The sequence below is a fragment of the Prenolepis imparis genome, unplaced genomic scaffold (assembly GCF_030444845.1).
Source record: "Prenolepis imparis isolate NDT839.2.m4 unplaced genomic scaffold, iyPreImpa1.0 SCAF_2, whole genome shotgun sequence".
Lineage (NCBI taxonomy): Eukaryota > Metazoa > Arthropoda > Insecta > Hymenoptera > Formicidae > Prenolepis > Prenolepis imparis.
In genome coordinates, this window is record NW_028141160.1 from 23,175,940 (window position 1) to 23,196,907 (window position 20,968).

Here is a 20,968-nt window from a genome sequence, read left to right on the forward strand (position 1 = left end):
GCGTGCGTTTATTAAGTCGCGTACACGCTAGGGCGACTTTTATAGTCGCGATTTCGCGACTTGAAATATTTCCAAAAAAGGTCCCCTGCCTCTCTCCTCTGTTTGCCTCGCGAAAACGCGAAATTACAAGGAGTGTCTCACTGTCGCAATACATGTACATTTTTTCTGGAATTGCGTATTACTTCGCATTAATTTACATGCATAAAACAATAATAACCCAGACAAGATTAAAACGTCTTAAAAAGTAAAAATGATGTTGTGTTATGACGTTTTTTAAATATATATTTTATTAAATATTATAATTTATGAAATCATTAATATTTGATATTTAATTTGTTCAGATCTAATCTAATTTTATTTGTATTTTGTGTGTTTAAGTTTATATAAAAGAAATTTTTAAGACATTTTTTAAAATTTATAATTGGGAATGCGCGTAACTTTTTGTTATATCTTAATAATAATATAATATTTTAATTTAAGTGTTGCAACGAAATATTTGCATAATATTAATTTTTAAAAAATATTAATTTTTAATGTTTTGCATAATACATTGGTATTATATGATTTGATATGACAATAATATTTTTCTTAACATTTCTTTTTGTAATCATTCTAATTACATTTTTCTTATTCAATTAAACAGTACTAATATTTAAATATTGTATTTTATTTAAAAAAAAAGAATTAACATAATATACGCATTTCATCGCATTACTTAGAATTATACGGCGCATAGAATTACTTAGAATTCTCGGTATACATGTCCAAATTTTTACAAATTTTTGATGAGTGAGACACCCCCCTTGCGAAATTATAATTCTCCTCGATTCATATTTTCAGGCCGATCGTTGAAAATATATCCAGATCGATCAACCGATCTTTCCTTTCGCGCTCGTAAAAATCGCAAATTAGATATTTTATTTGTAAGAAAGTTGTATCTTTTAATCGCCTACGCGTGCGTACTTTTTTCTGCCTTATATTTTAATAAATTAATTCGATAAATTTCGAGCGAGTCAACCCCAATGATTCCTCGTGTATCCGATGATCCACATGACTAATTGTGTTCCGAGGCACAGTCTGACACAATGCTATAAATACGAACACGATGATCACGGAATCCTGCGAGATCTCGTCGAGAGAGAAAGAGAGAGAGGCAGAGAGAGGCAGAGAGAGGCGAAGGTTGCCGGGCCATTACTTTCCGAGGATTACGTGTCCCAATGATGATGACATTTTATGCCAAGGAACGCAGGCAGATACTGGCTTGTTGTTGAGACACGCTCTTTCACGAGTGACCGCGGCCACGGGAGCGTATCGTCATTAATACGCTATATACCGGAGGTCGTATAAATACAGGTAGAGGTGGAGTCGCCGCGAAATGATGTCACCGCTTACGCACGTTCATCGAATTAGAACCCAGGCGCGATTTTATTATCCATTTACTAGACGCGGCTCTCTTACTTGGCTTAAACGAATTTAATCGCTCTTGCACGAGTCGCTCTCTCATTATTCACCCAGCACCGCGTAACGTCATCGCGTAACGTTAATATCTCTCTCCTCCTTCCTTTTTATTAACCACCAACTTATTACGGCGCCCGTCGTCGCCGGTAATAAGACGGAGAAATGTCCTTCGTCAAACGTCGGATATATATATATATATATGTGTAAGACAGCCGGATATTCTCGACGTTCGCCGAAGCTCTCGGTGTGCTTCGAAAGTTCAAAGTTTCATGAATATTAATAAGAGGACGCGCGAAAAAAATCGAACATACATATACGCGAGGAATTATGACGCGGAATTATGACCCAGATTCGTCTCTCTCACCTAGTTTATTCGTCATCAAATTCCATCATTTATTTATTTTTCCCCTACCCTATCGCGTGAATTGTTATGTAAATTATTACACACATATACAAGAGCGAAATTATCGAGTCCATCAAAACTTTAGATTTTAAAAGCGCGAAATTTTTTAAAGAGATTCTGATGTCAAATGATGGGTCGTAATTATAAATATGTATATATAGTATATTATGTACAGCATAAGTGAATATATATTATTTATAATTATTTTTTACAAAAAAAATTCACTAATATATAATTTATTTCACTAATATTGTACATACATGAAGTAAACGATTTCAAATATCGAAGAAAGAGATAGATGACTCATCCGGAGTCTCGCAAATCCTATCATCGACCAATTAATCACTCGATCGCAAAAAAAAAAAAAAAAAAAAAAAAAAAAAAAGCGAGCGAGGCGCCTTCCACGAATAAATAGTAACGTGTCACAACTCTAATCGTCAGACATGCTCGCCACGCGATAGAGAATAAGAGTCGACGAATGATGAATCATGAATGCGAAAGAACGTCCTACGCGAAAATGTATGTATATAACTCTCATTCCTTGCACATATTCCGACACACGTCACGCAAATATATACGGTGTGACGGAGGGTTTGGCTGTATATCCTCTTATCGCGAACCTCGAGAAGGGGTTTTCGCGTCTCTAATGTTTGCGAGACACGCGCGCCTAATGAAGGGAGGAAGGGCGCGTAAATAAATATTTACGGCGCCCTTCCTCCCCCTCCTCTTTAAGCGACTCGCCCCCAAATCGATATAAACGGCCGTTAAAACCGTGTCGACTTAATAACGTTCATTCGCGTTCGCGATACGGTCGTTAAGCGAGCAACAATCCTCTCGTCGTCGAGGCTGACGCATATATTTGTTTAACACTTTCGCCAGCCACGCTTACGTATGTATGTACGTTATAAGTATGTGTATGTATATATGCTGACGCGTGTTTGATTCATGTGTAAAAAACACGTCGTTTATTACAATCAAGCAACGCGACGTGATATGTTAAATTTTCAAAATTTATTAGCGGTTCGCGCGTCTGACACAAATGGATGACGTCATCGGGAAACTATTTGTGACAAGTCGTTCGAGGAAAAGTCATTTTCGCTTTGTAATCGTCTCGATTAAAAATTCGTTGGAAACGTCGTGTCGATAGTCTCTTATTTATTATTTAACGACCGCTTTTAACGACTCAGTCTTAAGGAGATATTTCGACATTTTTCAACATATTTTCAAAATAGAAAGAGAGAATCAAAACGAGAGAGACGGCTAATTATTGAAACGTTTTTATCATCATCAGGTTTGATGTTTTTCTAAAAAAGTTGTACGATAAAATAATGATGCATCGACTCTCAGGAATGCAGAGATGGCGATGAATCGAAACGGTAGGAAGTATCTGTCCCGATGCATCATTCATGCTTCAACCATTCACTCACTCACACAGTATTAGGCCTTGATTGCATCACTGTTTTAATTTAACTTTTAAAGATCTTTCACACACATGACTCTTAATGCGTTAATACCTGCGAATCGAGGAAAATATTATGAACACACTTTCGCAGTTCTTTAAAAATATGTCCAAGTACGAAACATTTAATTTTTTTATCTTCGCGATTGTATCGTATACACACACATTTTTATGATATATACAATATATTTATAAATGTATTAAAATATAAATATATTTTTCGGACTCTACTCGTGTATTTTTTTCTTTGTCATTAATATCTTTGCGAAAAGGACGTATGTATGTGTCAGTTCCCCTTTGCGTGAGATTAATAATTCAACACATTCGTGTTTTCGTTTCCTATTTTTTTATACGACTTACATAATCTGAGGAATTCCGCGAAGGGTTAAGGAAATCATTCTAATTAACGTCTACTCCGACATATACATACATTGTTCCTACCCGCGCCGGATTACGATAATGGAGATTATCTCTCTGCGAGTGTGCACGCGAAATTGTGAATTCACACGAGTTTTTTTTCTTTTTTTATACCGGATAATTACGACGTATGTTGGTATGTAAAACCGGCGCTATTAACCGCGCAACAAACATGTAAAACGAACGACGAATAAAATAGCGCAAGAGTACGCTTCTTCGATTATGTTTTCCGCTAATTATAGAGATGGCCTTCGAAAAAAAAAAGAAAAAAAAAACGCGAAACCGTCCTAGCGCAATTACCAAATAAGTCGTTCTTGCGTCGTAATAACAAGAAAAAAAATTTGCCTCTTGTCTCTTGATAAATTGATCTCTCGCGAGTCTGTCTGGATTTTCGCACAAATAGCGTGACTTGGAAATAAAATGAAAACCGCGGGGGCCTGCGCTAGAGTAAGTGAGTGAGAAATCGAGTTTGTTGGTCCAGCCTGCGTGTGTGTGTGTGTGTGTAAGTGAACTCATTAAAAGTAGAGCTTTGAGTATTTGTGTGAGTTTCCGACACACGTGACGTCATCCCGCGAAAACATCAAGCTTCTCAAACGTTTGTGGATTTTTCTAGCTTGTTTAATCACGATCGCGAGCGAATATGTGCGAGGAAGAGTGGATTTTCTTCTTTTTTTTTTACAATCACGTCTCGCGCAAAATCGCGAATATTTTCGCAATATTCGCGGAGGAAAATATTCTTCGTTAGCAATATCGAGGTCCTCGGCGAGACGCCAAGATGTCGAAAATTGCCTCGTGGCCGAATACGAGTCGAGAAGCGATGAAACACGAAACCAGGTATCTCGTAGAAAAAATAGTAAAAAAAAAAGAACAACAATATGATCGCGATATATAATGATATAATAAAAGAGTATAAAAATAACGCAAACGAAAATATTTGCTCTCGCAATATATATGAACCCTATTATAACGATGGACCTTTCAACGCGAGGTTGGTACCCATTAAAGCAATCAAACTCGGAGCTTCGCCCAAATTGAAAAGATTACCGCTAATTCGTTTGAATCATTAATCCGCTTAATTCACTTTGCTTAAAAGGAATGGAAGATTAGAGTGATGCGGGATCGCGCAGTCGAGGTGCGTTATCTCGAGAGTTGTATCGCGCGTGACAGCTCTATATACTTGTGCCCGATGTCATTTTACGCACGATAAAATGTCACGCATCATTGATCGGTCGACCAATCCACGATCCAGCGCACATATAGTGTCTCACTCTTTTTCTTTTATTTATTTATTTATTTTCTTATTCCTATTACACATCTTCATATTTCACCGAGCCACTCTGTTTTATATATATGTATGTAATATCGATAATATCGATCGCGCTTACCTCTTATGGAATCGCACGTGCGCGCACACATACACTCGCGCGTAATAATATATTATCTTTGCGCGCGCGACGCGGACCGATCCGACCTTTCTACGTACGACTCCACGTGGGACTGCGGATGCCGTCCGTCGAAACACTTCCGCTGCGTGTCGCGTAATCAACCGCGCTCGCCGCCGATACACGCAGGAACGTACGGACGGTCGGCCGGAGCCACGTGATCTCGCTCTCCTCAAGAACCGTTGACATTACACCGCCCGGCTTCGCTCGTCACTCGTGACATTTCGGGTATTTTTTTATTTTTAGCTGCTCCGTTTATATCTTTAACAGTGTGTGTATTTTGCGAATTTTATTCTGACCAATTATCTCTCTATTACTCGAAATGATGAGAAAGTGTCTAGACTTGTCAATTCTCGGAAATTTTTCAAGTAAACTAATTTTTTTTTAGAAGAGTGGCATTTTCTCTTGTGAATTTTAAATTAAAAAAAAAGAGTATCAATTTTGATCCTGATCAAAATGAGAAAGTTATCATCAATTTTCACTTTAAGCGTGAAAACTTGAAGTGTTGATATATCCACAAATCTTCAGATATATATCCCTGTCTTTAAATGAAATAAACATTTATTTATCTACTCGTCTCTATTTTTTTCTCTCTCTCCTTCCTATCGTAAACTGTGTCGACGTTTATATCATTGTTGGTCAAAGTACGCGTGCCAATCGTCAGCAGCTAGGCAAGGGTAGAACTAGAACCTTCCTCTTCCCTTCCCGCCCTCTTTATCGTTGCTGTCTCCTACCCCCCTTCTTCTCTCACTCTCTCTCTCACGCGCGCACGTGTATCGTAATCGCCGCTAATACACGCATCGGCGCGTCTCTTTTATGAGCCGAGAGACGGCGTCCATTCTCGCGTGCTATTGGATTCTGCGGTGCGGATCCCGCGGTGTTTGTGTGTCGGCCTGTCACTGGAAAATTCGGTGTTGCTGCGTGTAGTGTCGCGGAAAATTGTCCTACCAAACTCGCTTTTCCGCGCGGAAAACGATTGACAAGAAATTTTCGCGAAATGTACGAAAAATATATGTATATGTTTATCGGCGGAAAATCACTCTTTTTTCTAAATAAACAAAAACGCGCTTTAATTCTTTAGGCGATTTTTCGTCCCCTATTTGCGCGAGAACGATTCGTTTCCTCTCTTCCAGAAGCGAAATTAGATAGGGAGCGACAAAGGGCGAGATCGGCCGTTAGTAGCGTAAATTTAATCAATTTCGCGCGGCTCCTCGCTCGTCACGATGTCGTTTGCAAGGATCGTTTCGGATAATGATCAAGGTGTGCGCAGTCATTCCCCGTTCATTCTACCCCGAGATGTGCTCATGGGAGGAATACTTCTTTTCATCTCACAATCGCTTTTTCTCTCTCTTTCTCTCTGACAATGAGTTTCTTTGGAAAATGATTGCCCTCATGATAATATAAGCTTTTCATGGAAATAAAACAATTTTGTTTCGTCGATAAAGAGAAAAAAGAAGGAAACAAAGAGAGGAAGGGAGAAAGAGAGAAAGAGAGAAGCAACAAAGAGAAAAGCAAAGTGGAAGGAACAAATGAGTCAGAGAGAAAGTGCTCAGATAAAACTACATTATTTTCTGTCTTTCCATCCTTTTGCCCCATCCCTCTCTATCATGGTTGCTCGCTATTTTAGCTGCGTCTGCTGACGTCAAATATTGAAAATCGTACATAAAGCGCATACACATTACGTGTAATTGAGAGATTTTAAGTCAATGGTATACAGAGAAACGCGACCAGCCAGACGTAAGCAGTAAGCAAATAAAAAGTGATGTCTTATTGCTTCAGTTTTTTTTTTATAATGCTATATAGCTTTCACAATGAGTATATACGAGAGAGAGATACAACAGAGATAAGTGTGACTTATCTGTTAAATTACTTCATGCAAAGGTCGAAATAAAAAATGAAATGTATCAGCGGACGTGTTAAATCGAAGAATTCAACTCTCGGTGTTTCCGAAAATGTTTAAATTTTAATCAGGCAATTCGTCAGCCTCGCAATCTGATCGAAATGCAGTCAAAAACTCGCTTGGTTCGTTGAATTAAGCAAAAGACCTTCATCGAATTTCGAGCAGAGAATTTCATCCACTCGTGAGACGAGTGTTAATCAATTTTCTTAATTAAGAGATTGAAGAAAAGCTTACCTAAAAATATTCAGAATGAATGCAAATATATAGATAAATATTTTAAATTTAAATTATTAGATAATAATGATATATAATTTTTTTAATTTTTCCAAATCACTCAGAGTGATAATAAATGTCAGGAAAAAAAATATAAAAACAAGATTATACAGAAAATAACATGGATATACGGATATGTAACTACGTGACATAAATCGTGCATTCACGTATTCTCTTAATTTTTTAAACGAATTGGCCAAAGCGATAATAGATATCGGAAAAATATTCAAAAGTATTCAACGCGTAGAATACATGTAACAATGCAGTTGTGTAAATGCGAACTGAAAGCTTTTTGCCTCGAAAATTCTAGCAATGCGGGATCGAATGATGCGTTATTTCTCAAAGTCGCCATAAATTCGCATAAAAATGTCATCGGGTTTTTATTCGCGTGTTAACGCGCGGCGGATGCATTTCCGGCGGAACGGCAAAAGACAAAGTAATTCCATTTAGCAGGCTCGCTCGTGATTAAAAATAGCGTCGCGCTCTGTCTTCGTGCGTGCGCTCCGACTCGTGTCGAACTGGCGCACCCATTCGCTCGCCATTTCTACAGGGTGTGTTCCGCAAAGAAAATCCGTTCCTAATCCAAATATGCATGTATATGTATCCAACCGTATGCGCAAACGAAAGAGCTATGTATTAGAGAGCTATTTATTTACTTTTAAATTATACATACAATTTAAAAGCAAATTTTATATACCTATATATATAGAATATTTCAGAAATTATTGTCTTTTTGGGATATATAAATTATTTTTATTTTTCTGAAATATTCTAGATACATAAAGTATTAAAAAATTAGATTCTGTGTATCTTTTATATATAAATATTATCCAACTAATTGTGTGGACTTTCAAGTCCGTTAACATCCGGTGTCCAATGAAGACAAAAATAATTGAACAGGACAGTGTATAATATAGCACAAGGCATCATTACTTTGTTGCACAAGATAAGATTATTGCACGATAGTTATATATATGATAGCGTAATCGCATAATATGATTTTAATTAAATTACGAAACAATCGTGATAAAAACGCGGCTTATTGAGGAACGAAAAAATGGACCTTACGTCCGCGGCCTATCTCGTTCAGATCGACTTATCGCGATGACATCGCTTATCGGACATCATTGAATGAGATTGAAATTATCGATCGTAATCTCCGAATTGTTTTTTGATAATAATACATTTTTTATAGGATATCGCGTTAATTTACGTCAGGGACGAGATCAATTTAATCGATCCGTAAACAATGTTTCCGTATATCTTTAATATTCTTAAGTTAATAATAATTTTAAGTACTTCCTACATTTACTCCCATCTAGTTTAAATAAAAAGCTCTATTTATACAAATCTCAATTTCGCCGCGCAATTAAAATTCAATCTGACGGTTCGAAGAATTTTCCTATTCATATAACAGTTCCGAAAATGAATAATAAGTTCTCGTTCCGGTTGGAGAAATCGATTTGGACACACACACTTATTTGTATATTTATTCGGAACCACATTTGTATACTCATGTTCGCGCGCCTAGTATATTTAGATGCATGCAGTTTTGACATTTAATAGAGCCGCGTGCGGCGCGCGCGAGCGCACGCGCACACCAGCGCTTTAATTTCCATCTCTTACGTCACGATCCGTCCGTCCGTGAATCGTCATCGGCGGCATTCATTTCCCGTGACTAATTGCGGCCTTATAAACTCTCCGGGCAGTACAGTCGCGCTTTATAATTATGTTAACAAACATCTTTGCGATTCGCGAATCCAGCATGATACCCGATATGCCGATTAATTCGATAGCGTTTCTTTTTTACATCGCGTCACTCTTTTTCACGGACCGGAGAGTTTTCCCTACGTAACGATTTCGCGATTAATCGATTATTCATAAAGATTCAAAAGTGTGTTTATGGGTCACGGAAATGAAGAGAGAGAGAGAGAGAGAGAGAGAGAGAGAGAGAGAGAGAGAGAGAGAGAGAGAGAAGGGAGAAGTATCGCGTCGACACGGTGTGGTGATTAATATTAATTAATTAAGCGTCACTGCACTATACCGACGCCATTTAACGGGGAAAAATTCGCGAATCGAAACGAAGCGTGTGATTATTCCAGAGTTTTACACACATGTGGTTCGCGATTCGCGATTAATAATTTATTTACCGAAACCTAATGCATTTCCGTGAAATCGTATATATCTGTATTTCCTAAGATCTGTTTAAATCGTCGTAACGATGGACAATAGAGTCGGTTAATTAAGAATATCGACGTAAGCGCGCCGAGATGACGTAGGCGCGTGTTTTCCGAGAAATCCTCCTTTATACCGATTCAAGTATATTTTCGATCGAAATCATTCTTCGTTGTCGTGTAAATTTAATTCTAACATAGATCCAATTTGTGTATTGTATTATTACGTTGCGGCCTTAATTAGGTTAATTAAAACATAATGGAGCAGTATAAGAGCGCATATTATATCCTCTGAGGAATAGTATTAATCATTATTTGCCATCAAAATGAGATTTTCTATTACGCGAGAAATTATTATGTGTTATTATTGAAATTTTTATTTATTATTAAGAAATAATATACATGTGATGTGTATTTTTTTCCGAAATGGAGGGAGGTTAATCTTGTTGGTCAAAAGAATTTTAGTTGTCGAGGTACGATAGAGAGAACAGCCATCGATCTATACTACTGATCTATGTACGTCGACCTACACTACTGCAGCGCCGAAATTAGGTCAGAACATTTTCAATTTGCATATATCATAGATGTGAGATACAGTATCACGAATCAGACGAAAAATGTCCATTAATAATAATTAATAGTAAAGTAGAAAAGGGTAAAGTAGAAGTAAAGCAGAAAAGGAGCTTTCGTGTATAAACTTCTGTAATGCATCGGACAAGATAAATAAGAGATCGCGCATAAATGCCATTAATAATGGTTAATTTTTTCGACATTAATTTTAATTAATGTCTAATATATTCGGATAGATAAATCTAATAAATTTTTCGTATTAAACGTACATAAAACCTATATACTTTCCAATAATCCTCGTTCGTAAAATACTTGTCTCACAAAATTACAGATTCAGTCACGATTTACAGGACTTAGGTTTTTATTTTTTTCCGAGGAAATTACTCAGAATAAAATATAATTTCGACACGTACGAGTTAAATCGATATTACAATCAGAACCGTTTGAATTATGGCGATACTTGGGATTCGATCGAGAATTGGATATTCAATAGGATTGTTAATTGGCGTAAAACAAAGATTACACGACAATCAGCTGACGATCGCTCGACTATTTGCTCTCACACGACAGTAGATCCTATAATCGGCTCGGACATACGTAAGTTCGTCGTCAGAGGTAAACGGTAAAACTAACGGTATCTAAAGACAATAGAGATCCGGGTTTATATGACAGTGTCATGAGGGGGCTTACTCCCTAGGACAGTGACAAGTGCACAAGGTGAGTATGTAGCGTATGAAAATAACTTTGACGCGAGCGCGAGCTGCTCGGAAAGAGCCGATAAAAGTTCTTGACAGGTATCAAGATACCGCGCTATCGTCGCGCCGTGATGCTACGCGATAACGCGTGAAAATAATTGTCATGTAAACTCACCGGCTGTCGTAAGACGGCGATCTGACGTCAATCGCTCTGACGAAAGAGAGAGAGAGAGAGAGAAGAGAGAAGAGAGAATCGACCGCGTGTATCCGTTTGTAAGACGTCGCCGACGACTGGTTACGCGCGATAAAGAGATATCCCCTCGTCAGCGAAGAGGGAATCGAAAGACACCTATAATTTCGGAGAGCCAAGCTCTCGGATTCCCGCTCGACGCGCGAAAATGATCCCCCGCAATGTTTTCCCGCAACGGAAACGCGACACGCCCGCTCTGCACCGTAATCGAAGCCCCCGTCGACGAAATTACTCCGATTTCTAATTCCCCCGATGGCTATACTTTTTCAGTATACCGATACGATTCGACGTCGATGTTAGTATAACAATTTACGAGAGCGTCCGTAAGTATCAATATTGCAATTCCTTATTTATATATAGAGGGTAAGTAGTATACTCGTATAAAGAAATGTAAAGAGATGGATTAAAAAAGTAATATACATATATTAATATATATAATAAATAAATAAATATATATATATATAATATATTAATATATTTAATAATAAATATATATATAAATATATGTATGTATGTATTTTATTAATCCTTGCCTTGCGGCTTAGGATGGCTTCCGTTTTACACCATCTTTTACATCTGTTACAATTCTTTGGTATTAATCATTTGGTACATTCTTTGGTATAATCTTAAAACTATAACTATAACTTTATAATATTATCTACTTTCTAATGTTATCTACTTCAACCTAGTATGATACCATCTATTCAATCTTTATCTCTGTCTCTGTTCTATTCTAATCTCGTCTCTTTATCTTTTACTCTTCTTCCCTCCTTGCATCTTCTTCTCTGCTTCTTTTCTCCTTCCTACTATTTCTTTCATCTGTTCTAGTCCCTTTCCTTCCTCGTCAAATATATTTTGTCTTACTCCTATTGTCTCTAAGCATTCGTATAGGACGTGCTCCATTTTCTCCTCCTTTTCACCGCATATCCTGCACATCCTCTCTTCCTGATCCATCCAATGCAGTCTCGTGTTCATCTCATTTCCTATTCTGAATCTTGCTATTAAGCTTCTGTCTCTTGCTTTTCTTCTGTCCTCTAGGTACTTTGGAATTGTATATATATAAATATATACGTATGTATACAAATAATATATAAATAATATATAAAATATTTTAAACGTTCTCCAAATAAATTTTAAATATCCTCCCAATCTTTGACAATATTCCCTTCTTCTATTCATATTGCAGACTATATTCATTCATAATTTTACATTATTTTACAATGTCAAGATTCGCCGATATATATATTCCCGAGATATTGTGTCCTCGGAGAGTATCGATATCTCCACTTGTTTTATATTTGCATACTACGGAAAAAGGATCCGAGGAAAGAGAGATAGACAGAGAGAAAGAGAGAGAGGGAGATCTTTCCCTTCAAAAATGAATCAGCATTATCTACTTCGGAAAATGCAAACGAACCGGCTTATCGCGACTCGCGTGCGCCAATCGTACACGCAACAACGTATTCTTTCCGCGGAGACGAACGCGGGAATGATGATGCTGAGGAGTACTTTTTGTAATAATAATCGTCGGCGGAGAAATTGCTGCGCCGGCTGCATATGAATGCACATATCCGGATTCATAATGGCAGAGTTTGTCGGAATGAAAAGGCGGAAAGGCGATGCACACAATGTAGCTGGTTTTTACCTTCTCCAAGTCCTTTATTCCGGTAATACGAAACAAATCCTTTAAACAGACGTATATAGCAGTAAAAAAAAAAAGAGTATAGAGATACTCTCTTGGGAGTAGCGTGACGAGGTAAAAATTTAGATAAAATATGCCTTTATGATAATGATCTCTCGTTATCTTACTGTTTGCGCTATCGCACAAATTACACAACGAAAATATCCCGATGTATCCGCGAGACGACAGACAGGTGGCTTAATTTTTACAACCGCACATCTCTCGGAATAACAAATCGGTGTTTGATAGGAATTTAATTTGTTCGGCGATTTGTAAGCTTTCTTTGATTCGCCTAAGATTTATATTTATATATTTATATTTAATTTCGATATAAATTTATTCATCGAAAGACGATACAAAATGTCTGTCTATATACAGGCGGCCCTGACCGTCGACGCGTACCATTCATCGTAGAAAAATAATGACGAAGAGAAACATTATATTATCGCATCGCGTGTCAGCGTCGGCGAAATTATGCAACGGCGCGAAGAGAGGCCGGGAGAGAAGAGGAGGAGGAGGCGAATCGTTGCCGTAGTTATTTAAAATGCATCGCGTCGCATCTTTGATGCGCGCGCGCGCTCGCGACTTTTCTCGGAAATCATCGCGATTGACATTCGCGGCTCGCAGCGAGAAACGCGTTTCGGCTCTCAACTAAGAAGCGACACGGCGTCGCGTCGCTGGGATCGTCGCTGCATAAGCAGCGCGAGATTGCAAAAGAGAGATTTTTTTTTATAGGAATAAAACTGGCCGATAATCGCGCCGACAACGAGGCGTTAATAGAATGGAAACGGACCGCGTCGTCGGCGAACAGGTTTTCGTTTTTCCACGGAAATCTGCGAGTCAATCGACTTCCTTCGCCACCCATGATTTTTCAAGACCAAATCATTGTATTTGATAATTTATTTATTTATAAATAGAAAAGAGGTCCCCTTTGGTATAAATAATAATTATATATATAATCATTATTTGTGTACTAGAGGAATTTCTTTCTTATTTGTATATAAATAATATGATTATACAATTAATAACATTAGCAAAGACGCAGAATAAGATACTAAATAAGAAAATTTGAGAATAACTTTTCGAATAAATAAATATAATCAATATATAAATTAATATATTTATAATATAAAAATAAATAAATATAATATTGTATTATAGATAATCTGGCACATTATTACTGCAACAAATTTATCGATTATTAAAAACACGATTAAAAACATGATTATACATGCTTCTATATTTTTGACATTTTATTTTCGTTGTTGATGTGAAAATTTAGTATACGGTGCTTGATATTTTCAGGGTCAGTCTTTTCGATCGAAAGTCGACCGAGTTTTACGAGATCGAAATTTGCTATCACAAATATACGAGAACCGTATATACGACAAACACACGCACATTCGGTGCGTATTCTTGAATACCTACTTACGGCACCGCGAGATTCCGGGATACAAAGCGTGTCGCGGCTTTCTCGAAAGCCGCGGCTTCGCGCCGCGTATAGTGTTAAAACGATGTATGTAAGTGTGTAACCGATATCGGATCGATTGACCCGAATCCCGACCGGTGGAAAGGGGATAAATAATAGTCGCGACCTGATTCTCTACGATAATTCCTATCGAGAGCGACGGCATTCGCGCGGCCCTTGTCTCTCGGTGGACGGAACACCTTATTGCGCGAGGCGACCATATATCGATTAATCCTTTAAAAGGTCATGTCAATATAACGGCAGAAAATGCAATATGCATTGACACACGACGCTCGTGGCTTGACAAAGAACGCGCGGGGAATATGCACCTCGATCTCATTATGTTCCACAACGACAGTTGTATGTATGTGTATGCGAAATAAAAATCTATCTCGATCATTTTAACGTCAGGGCCTCGCATAAAATTGTCGCGCCGCGTGGGAGAAATTTAATTTATAATATATAATATAATCGTAATGTTCTCTCGTTATTATTTTAATCCCATTTAATCTCTCTCTGGACACAAAGGGCGAAAATTTTATCCCTCCAACTATGAGAAAACTACGAAAATTTCAAATGACGGAAATGATTTGAAATCGCAAACTGAAATCCAGACGCAACATTATGTATGTCAAACGGAAACGTTTGCGTCGGAAGGAAAAGTCATTCGCATCGTGTATACATGTAGTATACTCGTGTATTCTAAATCTCTCTTTCGTGTGCTACCAGCACTTTATTCATGCGCAAACCAGGCATGCGATAATAAAATAATATTTATGTACATAACGGAAAATAATGCAATTTAGCTTTGAGTCGCGTCGAGCCTCTTTCTCCAACGCGATGAGGACTTCTCTCATATCTCGTACATATGAGGACTATACATCACCGACAATGTCAAAAGCATATATGCCTCACGGTTGATGCGGCTAAATTTACCGAAACATTCGGTAGATCGCAGACGCGAAGTGATGTAAATGTCAGAAGAATAACTCTGAATAAAAACGAAACTCTCTCTCTCTCTCTCTCTGTATATAACGAAAGAAATAAAGTTACTAAAAAACTACGAAGAAGAAAAACAAATAAACGCCAGCTAAAAATAATATTTTAACTTCGATATTTGCGGAAAGAAACGCTGCTTATCAATTTAAAAAAAAATGATGACAAACAACATCCCTTTAAATATGTACAAATTGAAATATTTTTTCGATATGTCATCTCTGACATATTCGGCAAGTATGTATTTCGTTTCCAATCTTCGATTTATAAAAAAAAAAAAACGATTAATACCCTTAAAAACTAAAAAAAGCAGGATACATTTTATTTATATATATCATTGCAAAGGAAACGTACACAGAGAGAATTTTCTCTTAGAATTTACCCTGAAAATCACGGTAATCGTGGGACAATATATGGTATAGATAGAATTTTATGAGAAACATGTTTGATTAATTTTACTAAACTGTGTGTGTGTGCATAGTAAAATTAATCAAACATGTTTTATTTTTTATTGTGATAAATATTAATCAGAGAAATTCTCATAAAATCCTTTCCATACCGTATTGTCCGATTACCATGATTTTCAGGATAAATTCTAAGAGAAAGATCTCTCAGTGCAGGAAAATAATCAATGCATAATGCAGAAAATATGTATATTCTCTTGAAATCATCTCTAAGTCAATGTTTCGTTATATCACATTATATCGATAAACGCGACGGATAAAAATGTGGGCACTGCACGATTAAACGGATTTTTATATCTCCGCGTGCGTCCCCCTTCCCCTCCCCCGCCCCCCCCCCCGTAATCTTTTCTCACACAGCGCGCTCTTTGCACGGATGCCTTTTAATCGCCGTGCATAGTGTGACAATGTGCATGCATACGTTTAACAGTTAACGCGAGAGATCCTGCCATCGCCGGCAGCATCATCACATCGGCTCTTTCCTATTTTTACCCGCGTCCAGCCACGTTGTGTAAAAAGTGAAGGATATAAATAACCTCACCTATTTACATGTTAAATTGGATTACATGCGCATGTGTACCGGGGATACAATAATGCGAAAAAAGCCCGGCCGAGAATAACTTGCGAGAATGCGCGCGCGAGATAAATTATCAGCTTTTAAAAGTTTTAATATAATAACGAGGAAAAAAGAAAATATATGCATATATATATATATGTATGTGTATATTATATATTTCGCTTTGCTAAAGGATCGAGAGTAAGAGGAAAACCGCGACGAGATGTGCGCGGTCGAAAAAAAGAGGAGGATGCAGAAAAAGGGGCGAGAGGAGAAAGAAGGGCAAAAATTCCAGATATGATATAATTCCGTAATAAATTTGCACAGGCTCCCGCCGACGCGCACGCATTGCGTGAAATTAATTTCTATTTTCGGAGGCGGTCGCGGGAACGCGTCAAGAATTTAGAGCACAGAGAGGGTATATACATAATTCCGAGGTAAAGCTAAGGCGCGTGCGAGATCTCGAATCGAATAAAGAGAGGACGAACTTGGACGCGAAGAGAACGGACGGACCAAGTATATATAATCGCGATAATCGCGTTTGATGAACAGCGTATGAAATATGCATACGTACTGTATATTAATGTCGCGTCGAAAAAAAAATACTTTTATTTGTATCGTTATATGCGGAAAATCTATATAATAATAATTTAATATAAATAAATTATTATATATAGATTATATATTATTATATATATATATAGATTAAATTATACAAATTATAATATATATAATAATCGATCTATACAATATATTCGACTATTGCAATTATTAAAAAAAGTTTATTTTATTAAATTTTATTTAATTTAATTTAGTAGACTAAGTCTAAAATATCATCCTCGGATTGAAAAGGTATATAATTAATTTCTTTTTTTAATAATTGTAATGATGACGAAAAAAGAATCATTATTCATTATACGAAATATCTGCTTAAAATGTTTCGCCCTTATTTTCATTTGTAGATGTTTTTTATATAGTTTAATACACACATGCATAACATAGAATAATGTTTGGAAAATAATTGTATATTTTATAAATTTGAAACAACGATCAATCACGCGACAATGATCGATCGGTTTCACACGATAAACATTCCAACACTCTCCTCTATATCGTTGCAAGAATGGCTCGAGAGCGAATCTCAACTGGATGCGTTAGAAACTAATTGATTCGAGTTAAGTACGTTGTATTTTATCCACGTGCGCTATATATCAGATTACGGAGGTAAAGTGTAAACACAATCAAGCGGCGGGCGAAAAGGCCGACACAAACTAAGTTGAGCGATCGAGATTTATCATCGATTGCGCGCTTTATCATTCCCTCCCCCTCTCCTTCCCCCTTCCTCCGCGTCAGAACGTCTCTATTGATAATAACGTAATCTCCCAACACTTTGAAAAGTCCAATTTCTCTTCACGAAAAAATGTCGCGCGGGATCTCTCGCTGCTGTTTATCGACTTTTCAACCTTTAACATCGGTCAAACTTTGGCCTTCGTATTAAAATTTTATCCCCATAACAGGGTTCTATTTCAGATTAAAAACTTAAATTTAAACTATATCGCTTAATTCGCTGGAAAACTTTATTTTTGAACGCTTTAAGACTCGACAACTATTAGCATCTATAGATTAGCGTTTCGGTATTAGGGCCACTTCGACCAACTCCGATTAACCTTAACCTCTGATTAAACTATATCTTTGTCTCTTTTTAAGAACGTATCTAAAAGGAGACAAAGATATAACCATAGGTTAAAGTTAATCGTAGTTGGTCCAAGTGGCCGTTCGACTTCGAGTGGGACTTGGTCCTAATAATCTGTCGTTGAAACTGGATGGAAACGGAAATACTCTATATTACGAGCAAGTTCTGGCGATGTTTAAAATAATTTAACAACGATGAGTCGCGTCGTATCAATTTATAGACGCGGATGTGATTTTTGTTAAATTTACGAGACACACACACACACACGTACACAAACGCACAAAAAGCAGAGAAGGGAAAGCTTTATCTTCGGTTCGAGGAGTGATCGATTTATTCGCCGATCAATTATTCAGTGTTTCTCCACGAAATTGAAGCTCCACGTCGGCCTTCGCGGGTATTAACTTCGATTAAGGTTCCTCCCCGAGAAGCGAGCTCCGCGGACGGCAAAATAGACGGTATTATTAGTAACGAGATTAAAATAGCGGACGATTAGAGCCGCCGCGTGTTGCCTTGATCCGGGCGAATTTTGCCGTCGTGGTAAATTTCGAGAAAATCGCGGATGGCCGGATTGGGTTTTAACCCCGAATGTCCCCTAAATCGCTTCGATTTATGCCATCTTATACATAAATTGTACAAAAGTACAAAAAATTTCGCGCACAAAATTATATATATACAGGGTGTTAAAAAAGTGGCGGATACGCTGTATAGGGCTGAATTCCTGAGGTTATTTGGAGACGATTTTTCCTCAGTGAAAATGTCGAGGCACCAATAATTTTCGAGTTATAAGTAATTGAAAATAAAGGGCTTTTCGTAAACTAAGTATTGTGGAATTAAAATATTAACAAAACTACATTCTTCAATTAATTTCAAGTCGACTTTAATTTAATAGAATTTTAATTTAAGGCTTAGTTACCAAGATATATGATGGCAAAAATTGGGAGCTTGCAAAAAATGATGACTTCTCTCGACATTTTCGTTGAGGAAAAATCGTCTCCGAATAACCTCAGGAATTCACCCCTATACAGCGTATCCGCCACTTTTTTAACACCCGATATATAATATTACATATAATTATATAAAATATATATATATACAAAATATTATATTACACATACGTATATTATGTAATATAATAAAAGATATAATATAAATATATATCTACATAGCAATTAAAAATGATAGTAATTACTGATAATTTTTATCAATTTTTATCATTTTAATTTTTATTAAAATTCTCTTATTTAAATAAAATATTATTATTTTAATTATTATCTAAATTTTTATTACTTTTATTTCTTTATGAGAAATATAATGAAACTTTTCACGTTTATTATATATAAACTTCGCCAAAGTAATAACCGCGAGACCGAGATATTTCGCGGGAAAGGGGAACCAATATCTGCGGATGACGAGAGAACAACGCGCCGATTCGTCTTTCGGCTTCAATCGCGATGCGTAATCGCATATGCGGTACAATGGCAAGATGAACGACAACAATCGTCTGACGATGAAAGGAGGAACGCACATATACATACACACACGTACATTCAAATATACACGTATACACGAGCGTTTAATACTTTTACGCGTCGCGACTGCGCTAACAACCGCGGCTCATTAACAAGTTTGTCACTCGTGACTGAACGTGTTAAACTACGTCCATTAACCCCCTCGGAAAGCGGAAGCGTGCCGCGAAATATACGCGAGGGAATCCTACCTTCGGTATATCGATTCGAGCTCGCGAGGAAACATACATATATAATATGTATATACAGAATAGAGCCTAAAATCACTGAACGGACTCTGGTTCGCCCTCCAAATTCTTTGGCCGATATGAAATCGATTTAAACAAATGTCCAATAGTTCCGAGACACTCTGTATATACATATAAATATATATCTATAGCTCCTGTGTTTTTTCTCTCTCTCTCTCTTTCTTTCTCTTTCTCTGTCGAAAGACTGACGAAACAAAGTTATAAGGTATATATGTGTGTATTTTTGTGCTCTTATTGGATATTAAATATCCTATGAGGCGACGACTTCGATATCAGTTTGTAGGAAAGGTCAAGGCGATATGTGAAACGCTCTAACAATAATTAATGCGCGTTTCTTTAACATGCGCCCGTGTAAAGAAATGTGCGTGAATGTTTCGCGATGAAAGCAAACAATTTTCAATCGTTACGAGCGAGAAACCTCTTTCGTTAATTTTCCTGTTAAGCCTATAATCAGCAATCGCCGCGACTTCGACGGATCGAATGATGATGATTTATTCGAGATATTTCAACGAGCGCGATAGATAGGAATTTTAAGATACTTCCATTCAATCGGACTCACAATCGAGCATTCAGGGATCCCCGCTTCGCGAATGACGTTTTATTCTACCGCGGAAGAAAGAGTCTCCGTATTTATCAAGTCCAAAAAAATCATTTCTCTAATTGAAGAAAAAATTAATCTTTCTTTCGATTCAAATATTTCTAAAGATCGCATTTTATAATAAAATAAAATTTTAATAATAATGAACTAGTGGCAAAAAAATATGTCCATTTCTGAAAGAATTCAACGAATCGCGTTTTCATCATATAATTTGCTCGTTCCTCGCGTCGATTTCGATGATCCAGAGGGTGGGGAGATCAGGTCATCGAGTTATGCCGTAAATACCGGGTGAGCCGGGTACGGAAATTATGGGGGAAGCGTATATCCGCGATATTTTTAACCACTATACTCTCGTCTGGTGTTCGTCGCGAGCCACCGAGACGAAAAATTTGACTAGGTGGCAGGTACGTAACTTTTAATACTGTCAGGGGGGGGTCCGGTGCGCGTACGTATCTCTCGTCGGGGATTAAAAATAACTAAGACACGTGTAATGTGCTCTTCCACTGTTTGGCGGCTAGAAACACGTATACACAGGACGTCGCATCGATGAGGCATTCTGTTCTCTTTTTTTTTTTCTCTCTCTTTTTTTCCTAAACTTCCTTGAGTTCGACTTGCACGCGCTTTATTCTCATCCGCGAGTAAATATCCAACCCTATATTAACGAATGTATATAGAGACTATATCGGATGTCTCTGGACCA

At 37.3% G+C, this 20,968-nt stretch overlaps 1 protein-coding gene across 14 annotated transcripts in view; it reads right to left on the reverse strand.

Moving 5' to 3' along the window:
- Pmca (plasma membrane calcium-transporting ATPase 3) overlaps window positions 1–20,968 on the reverse strand; it is an 88,173-nt gene that overhangs the window by 60,506 nt on the left and 6,699 nt on the right. The window contains exon 1 of one of the 14 annotated variants that reach the window (XM_083032278.1): window positions 5,123–5,279. The exons of the other annotated variants lie outside the window; for them this stretch is intronic. The gene's annotated coding sequence lies outside the window, so the exon portion shown is untranslated. Of the gene's footprint in view, window positions 1–5,122; window positions 5,280–20,968 lie in introns of those variants that run through there. 14 annotated transcript variants of the gene reach the window in all.